At 39.5% G+C, this 8265-nt stretch overlaps 1 long non-coding RNA gene across 1 annotated transcript; it reads left to right on the top strand.

The window, feature by feature from the left end:
* The first annotated feature begins 1275 nt into the window (after nucleotides 1-1275).
* On the top strand, nucleotides 1276-4255 carry LOC110017455. Its single transcript, XR_002292865.2, has 2 exons — nucleotides 1276-3801; nucleotides 3883-4255. It is a non-coding gene; the product is annotated as an uncharacterized LOC110017455 (long non-coding RNA).
* Nucleotides 4256-8265: the final 4010 nt, after the last annotated feature.

Raw genomic sequence — 8265 nt, 5'->3', positions numbered from 1 at the left:
TTACAGTCTAATGTGTTGAAACACTTAGCAGACATGGATGTGACCATACAGTGTGGTAGAATGTTCTATTAATGTTCCCTTTGGATTTTTTTGATGTGGAAAAATAACTGTGGGCTGAACTTGATGACACTAAAATGTGAACGGATTTCACATTAATTCTTGTTTCATTGTTTGTTTGCACACATATTTAATTTACACTTGATTATCTTGCAAGAAATACAAGTAATCTGTAAAACTCCCAGTAATGTACTTTATTAGATGAATCACTTCAGAAATCAGAAATTATAATATGAATCGAATTGTTAAATTAAAATGTTACACCCCTATATATTTTTCATCAGAGGTATAGACACATTTTTAAGAAAATATTTTACAGTTAAAAAACAGAAATTAGATGCTGTTTTTATAGTTTAATAAGTCAAACTAAAATCAACTATCAAATAAATGTGGGAAGATAATTATAAATCAACCTTATATTTACTTTCAGTAGTAAATAAAAGCAATACGAATTATTCACAAAATAAGTTACCTTAATCACACAAGCAACCTTTTTATACTGTTGAAAGAACTCAGAGTTTGTGATTTGGTAGAATACTGTACAGGTAAAAAAATATTCAAAGCAGAAAACAATTGATCAAACATATCAGTTTGCAACAGGAAGTGATTTCAGCTGTCAGAATTCTTAGGATTTATGTCTAAAGGATTTATGTTTCTAACTTATTTATGTACTTAATAAGTTAAAATCCTGTTTATAATATTTCTAATGAATAAATGTGAATAATTGGCCTGTGGGAGGGGCTAAGCCTTTATAACGGGCATTTTTTTTCCAGTTAGGGAGAGAACCTCAACGCTGTGTGCCATCTGCCATAAAACACCAGAAGAAGAAGTTAAGAAGAGAGCAGTCTTGGTTGCAGTGGTGGCAAAAAACTCTACTCTCTGTATTCTCTCTTTGTTGGTTTGGGAACTCATGTCAAAAGACAGATCTCTGGACGCAGAGAGATATCAGGGAAAGAGCTGGAACATACACAGCACAAAAATGCAAAGCATGTTTAATTTTCAGAAACGGATTGTGCACTAAATTATTGTTTACACTCTATTTTCTGAAATATGCCTTATAGTTCACAATGTGCAAAACCCCAAAACAAATGATTTAACATTCCACCTTTGTTTCAGAAGACTTTCTCTTGTGTATTTAGAAACAAATCTACTTATAACAGTTGGATTTATGATTTTCTTTTTTTTTTTTTAAAGTATTTTTTGAGACCTTTGGTTGAAAAACTGAAAGTTTTACTTATAATTAACAGTTTTTTTATGGAAAAGAGAAAACTGATCGTCCTGTTACTTTTTTCTTTCAATCGCTTTAGTAAAGCTTAAGGATAATTTCAATAAGGAGGATCAATAACACTTCCTAAAATTCCAGGCTGTTGTTAATTCTGCACACCACTCATGATCACTTTTTAATTCTGAACCAAAAGCTAAATTGCCTGCCTTTTCTTCTCAGCAAATCTCCATCACTTTTTTGCCTCATATATGTGGAAGTTTATCTCTCCTGCATTCCAGATGGTTTTGCCAGTCAATCCTCCACGCCGTTATTTACCAGATATAATGCTTTGGAATGATCTGCCCTTTTAACAACCATCAACGTCTAGCTTTGGAGTTTATTCACCTATGATCTGAGCTTATCCCCTGAATCTAAGACATCACAGGTGCAGAGCATAACCCCCAAAGATTTATGGACCAATTCTCTCTATATTTTTATGTGTCAAAAATGAATCATTCTTGTGTTCCTAAGATCTTTCCTTATTGAAATTCATGTTTAACTTTGTTTATGCATTCCATGTTATCTGTCCTGGAAATAAAGACAGACATTTTAAACTGTGAACTGTAGACAGACTATGCAAATGCTACATCATTAACCTGACATTATGAATAAAAACGTTCTAACATTTAAAAGAAAAACTGACAAATATTAACAAAATGAGATCCAGCAAATTTAGAGCTTATATACTAATCCTCAATTGTGAAACTTTTAATTGAAAACATTTCATTTTTTTAACCCCAAGGGTTTTGGCAAAAGATAAAATAATTACTATTACATGAATATATTTGTTATAAAGTTTTACAGAGCAGAGAAAGAAAACATCACAGCTGTTCAAGTCCACATTGCACAGGAGAAAAGGTTGGAAAAGAGAACCAGCAACAACAGAAAAGGATCTCTGTGAAGCAAGCAAAGCTTGTGTTGATGATGATTAAAGTAAATTTGTATTTTTAAATAGCAAAACTAAAAATATGACTCATTTTTATTGCTGTTTTGTTATCATTGTGTTCACTATGAGTGCTTCTTTTTGGACATGTTTTCCTGTTTACTCCTTGTTTTGCAATGACAACAAAAAAAGTGGGTCAGGGTCCCAGATGCTGCCTTTAGACTGTGAAATGCACAAGCGTGTTTTTCCGGGGTTTTTTTTTCCTCCAGCAACGACAAAAACAACTTAAAATAAGAAAACTCAAACATCTGCGACCTTTTTTTTTTTTTTTTACAGCATTTAGGTTGAAAGAAGAGTTTTAAAATGAGACACATTTCTCTGTGCTGTCAACTTTAGTGCAAAGTGAACAAACATAATTTAAAATAAAAACATACCAGAGTCTTAGGTGATCCCAAGTGAAATCAATGTTGTATTTTGAACACTATTTATTGCACACACCAACAACAAAAACCCCTAATGATGTGATAAAAACCCAAGCCACCCCTCATAATTGTACTCCCATCAAATAATCAATAACATCATGATGGACAAAGCAACTAAGTCAATGCATTTTAAGATTGATTTCAACATTCTGTCTTTGTTAGGTTTTCTCCTCCTAACACTATCAAACAATATTCTAATGTCAGATCTTTGAAATTTGTACTTAAAATGTTTTTGCATATACTACAAATACTAAGAAATTGCTAATTTATCGTGTGAATATTGGGAAGCTAAGACTTAAATAAAGATACATTGTTCTGCATGTTACACAAAAATAACTCTCATAATTGGTAGATCTTTAAAATGATTTTCTATGTAAAAGGTCCCATATACAGTAGCTGGTGGCAGGCAAAAGTTGGGTTTATCTTGTGACCACATGATGGCAGTAGAGATTAAGTAAAGAGTAAGTCAACAAATATAGAATCAGATTGGTTTCTACATGAGGTCAAACCAAAAAGGCCTATTCCTATTTAACATTTTCCCCAAATTTATCTAAATCTGCACTAGTGAGCACTTCTACTTTTTTTAGTTTATTTACCCACCATACCTGTATAAGACCCTGCATAGACTTTAGACTATACGGAAGTTTTATATCTTTCAGTTCAGCAACAAGAAAGTGAAGTGTTTGTTTTGTTGTTGCTTATGCACAGATCATTTCTTAAAGAAATAAAACAAAAAAAAGATAACGGTTTGAAACTTAAAAAGAAAAAAGCCTTTTGGATTTTTGGCATTTCATGGAAGCCATCTGGTTTCAATGCTCAATTAAACTTTGGAGAATGTGACAACCTTAAAAATATTTGATTAATTTCTAACTTAGGTATGTTACCTTGGACAATATAAAAACATTAAGAAAAGCATGACAGCACAAGCTTCAAAAACATTTGAACAGATAATAAAAATTTAAAGTTAGAGCAAAACTTGTCATGGCACCTCTGTCAGCCCCGCCCCTCTGCTCTGCTCCTGACTCCACCAGCTGTGACCAATTCATCCTCATCAACTCTGCCCTTCTTAAGGAGACCCAGCTCCACAACTCATCGCCAGATCATTACCCCTTATGGTGACTAACCTGGTCTCAGTCTTGCTTATGTTTATGCATCCTATGCTGATCTTGCAACTAACCTTATTATTCCTGTCTCAGGATTCCTGCTCACCAGTGTCACCTGTGTAGAAGTCAGTTCGAGCCCCCCTGCTGTTCTGGAAACATCACTCTCCGCTAGCCGCGTTACTACCTCCAGCCACGCCTCAATCTTCGCTCCTCTCTGGATCACATTCACGCTAGCACCATCTTCCTGGAAGGAAAGAATAAAAACTAGGGATGGGAATCGAAGCCCCATGAAGCTCTCATGGGGCTTCGTGTAAATGTGCCAGAAAAATGAATGAAGCATTTGGGGCTTCGAAACCACACAGAACAGCGGCATCTGGTGGCAGACAGGACATATATCATCTACTCCACTAAGTTCCTTGCCCTTGTAACACTTCAGTGTGGAAATAAAACAAAGACAATGTTTGAAGATTTGTGAGAAGTGCTTGTGTTACATTGTGAATGCCATGTATAAAGTGAGAATGAGTGATTGTGAACCAGGGTCTAACATGACTGGGTGGGATACATGTTATAGATTTTTATTTAAAAACAGAATTTTCTCCACTGTGCTGGGCTTCAGCCTGTTTCGTCTTTGGCTGACGATTTCGCCAGCCTTGGAGAAGATCCTCTCACAAGGCACAGATGAAGCTGGTGTGCATAAAAACTTCATTGCCAGCTTGTAGAGATGTGGGTATAAAACCTTGTGGGTAACCCAGTATCTCAGTGGGTCCTGAGTCCTTGGGATGTGAGGTTCCTTTAAGTACCTAGAAGGACATTAATAGCCTATTGTCATGCACCAGTCTAAAATGAGCAGAAGTTATGATGAGGATTCTAATCTTTACTGTACCTCTGAACCTCCACTGTTGCACTGGCAGTTGGGCTGGTCACCTGCTGTTGAACCCCCACATGCCTGTCCAGCAGGGCCCAGAGACCACCATCTTCCTGCTGACTTGAAGGACCTTCTCTAGGTGGCGACTGTGGCTGTGCCTCTGGAAGTAGCGCCTGCATTGTTGCAGCACACTCTTTAGTGAGTCGCTCTATGGCCGTGTGGGCAGAGCCTTGGCTGCAGAACCCCAGCTCTTTAAACCTTGGGTCCAACAAGGTTGCCATTGACAGAGCAGTGACCTTCTCCAGAGCTGAAAACCTCTCATGGAGATTGTTCTTCAAGTTAGTGGCCAGTTTTTCACCAAGTGGGTGTGTGATCTGACCACACCTGCTTGAGATGTAATGTTTCAGCATTTTGACCATGGGAATGACTTTGGATGCTGACACTCGTTTTTCTGTCGAAAGCTCAACTGTGGCCTCTTGAAACGGTGAAAGAACGCTCAAGCAGTGGTGTATGGCCTGGTAGTCCTCTGAGGTGAGTGGAGGAAGGTCTGTATGGAGGGTGGCCAGAGCTGCCCCCAGTGGCTCTCTCTCCTTAAACAGCCTTTCCAACATATTAAATGTGCTGTTCCATCTTGTTTCCACCTAAGATAAGACAGCAAGCACATTTTAAAGGAGAGAAGAAAGTAACACAATAAACAACTGCAAAAACATGTAAAATCTTAGATTTAAAAAAAAGAAAATGTTTCACCTCTTATTAATTTGTGCTCTGGCCTGGCCAGCTGTCGCTGCATCTCTGACAGCTTCTCCTTCGCTGTGGTGCTGGATTTTAAAAGACCGACAATCCTACGCCCCTTACTTCGGATATCCTCTAGTTCAGGGGTTTGGGCAAGGGACTTTTTCACCACCAAATTAAGCATATGTGCAAAACACATTATGTGCCGAAGCAGTAATATATTAGCACATGCAACCATGTTGGGAGCACAGTCTGTAACCAGGCCTGTCACCTGGAAGAAAGATTACATGTTCACAAATCATGTATATTAGGTATTGGGAGGCCATATTGATGAATGATTTTGTACTTTATTGATCTGGCTCGCACCTTCCCTTTAATTCTCCATTCTTCCATGAGAAGATTTTTGGCCTCAGCCAAGTGAGCTGCAGTGTGGGTTTGGGGAAACTTCAGAACCCCCAAGACCACAGAGGCCAGCTCCACCTAGAATGAACCAAGTCAAACTGAGATACATAAACCAAAGCATTGCACAAAGCAGGGGATACCTACCTCCTCGGTGATAAAATGGCATGTTACAGCCAAGTAAGAGTCCATGTTAATGGATGTCCACATGTCTGCTGTAAGGCTGACAGCAGAGGCCCTGCTAACCACATCTAAAGCCTTCTCCTTTTTGGCTTTGTACTTCTCCTCCACCATTGTCCTCAAGGCCTTCCTATTAGGAATTATGTAGGATGGGTCCAAAAGGTTGACAAAAGCCTAATAGTGACAAATAAAATACAGCTTATTATGTACACAAAAACATAAATAATGTAAATGCTATATAATATTAGCCACCTTACCTTGAAGCCTTTGTCTTCAACAATTGAAAATGGTTGTGCATCCATTACAATCATATCCACCAATGCAGAATCAAGTTCTTGCTTTCTTGACACTGCAAAATATACATAAGAAAAAAAAAATATTAATTGAAGCTGAGCCTCGAACCCGGAACCTCAGCATTCACATGTCACTGAATTTTCCACTGAGCTATCTGTTTCAGTTCTTAGTATGCCATTAGTTGGATATATTGTTATTACCAATACAAGGTGGATTGAAGGCTTGATTTGCCGACTGCGGAGTTTCAACATGATGAACGGAGCGGAGATGTCGCATCATGGAGGATGTACTATCATTAAATGCAAATTCATGTTTGCAAATCAAACATTGCACCTAAAAAAAAATGGAAAGAATAAAAATGATTCCTTTCAACTGACAGACATACCTATAAAACTGACATAATCAGCAATGGCTACTAATAAAATAACGTTAATAGTGTATTACCTTATTTGGAGAAATCAAGTTGAAATGATCCCAAGCCACAGAACGTTTTTTACCGGGTGCCATGACGTTGATTCTTACGATACACGGGAAACAACAGAACTGGTCGGGAAACGTTGTTTGGGATTCATCTGTATTTATAGACAACAGCGCGCCCTTCTGATCAAACACACCTGCGATTTGAAACCTGGTTCAGGTGAGTGATGCATTTGGCGCGTCATACGTCATCAATCACGTGATCTGCGCTGGTTGACACACGCTTTGAAACATTGTGCCGAAACACTCTGTTTCATGAAGGTGAACCGCGCGCCGAAGCCCCGTGTCAAACGGGCCATCCCTAATAAAAACCCTTTCTTACCTCTCATCTACCTGGGTCCTCATTCTGGGTTCCAGCATCTGGGTCTACCGCTCCTCCGAATCATGACAAAACTACAAATAAGATATTGAAACATTTCCGATTATTACTAAATATTTTAAACAGTTATGTTAATTAGACTAACATTGCATGTTAAAATGTATTTATGCAAATTAGACATATTTATTAATGCAATAATAAAAACATTCAAATGATGTCTAAAAAAAATGTCAAATTGAATAAACAAAGCTTTGCACCTTCAGAATACCTTAGAAGAAACATTTAATTCATTTAACAAATCAATTATAGAGAATTGTAAGTTATTGAAGTGTTGAATTGCCAAGAAGAAAAAATAGCATTTGGGGAGGGGTCAACCAATACACTGACTTATTTATTAAAAGGATTTTTTTTTAAATAATTGAAAGGAAAAACTGTGTTCAATTGTTCAGACTGCTGTACCATGACACAGAATTTTATGTGCGGAGCATAAAAAAGTAGCTAAATTTGTACAACCTCAGGTAAAAAGAAAAATAAACTTCTCTGACAGTTCTCTGGCAAGACCAATAGCCGTGGATCACATCACATCTGAGCCTGGGTGTCCGTGGCCTGCGTTGTAGGCTCTGGTCCCTGCCCCGAAGCGCCGACATTCTCCAAAAGTCCAACTGGGTTAGCCTGGTCGGGCCATGTTTACAATATTCCTTGTGGACCCCCTCTCATGGGTGTCCTCCTCCTGGGCAGGGGTGGCCTGCCCCTGCCTTGCTCTCTCCTGGACCAACCGTGGACTGGGTGGGTGGCTACCTGGAGCGTGGGGTGGGTCTCCCTTGGGACCCCGGCTCGCGCCTGGGGTTGGCGTGGGGGGGGGGGGGGGTGCTCATAACTCCTGGGTGGTGGTGGGCTGCTCATCTGGGGCTGGGGGTGCCCTCCCGACGCAGCGAGGGGGGGACTGCTCTTCTGGTTGGGCTGGAGCTTGCACTTTCTGTCCCCCCATGTCTTCCTGCTCTCTGGCGTGGGGGGCCCCTGTGGTGGTTCTGCTGGCCCTAGTCCTGGGTGGCAGATTAGGCTGCCCGTTGGATGGTTTTCCTCTATCTGCCACCGTGTCGGGGGTTGAGGGGGTCCTGGCTGCCGCTGCTGCTGCGGCGGGGGTCTTGGTGTGGGGATGACTGGGTACTCTCCCTCCTTCATTTTACATTCCATCATCCATCCCCGGAGG

Source organism: Oryzias latipes, chromosome 21 (genome assembly GCF_002234675.1).
Source record: "Oryzias latipes chromosome 21, ASM223467v1".
NCBI classification, from domain to species: Eukaryota; Metazoa; Chordata; class Actinopteri; order Beloniformes; family Adrianichthyidae; genus Oryzias; species Oryzias latipes.
This window is presented reverse-complemented; position numbering and strand designations above follow the sequence as displayed.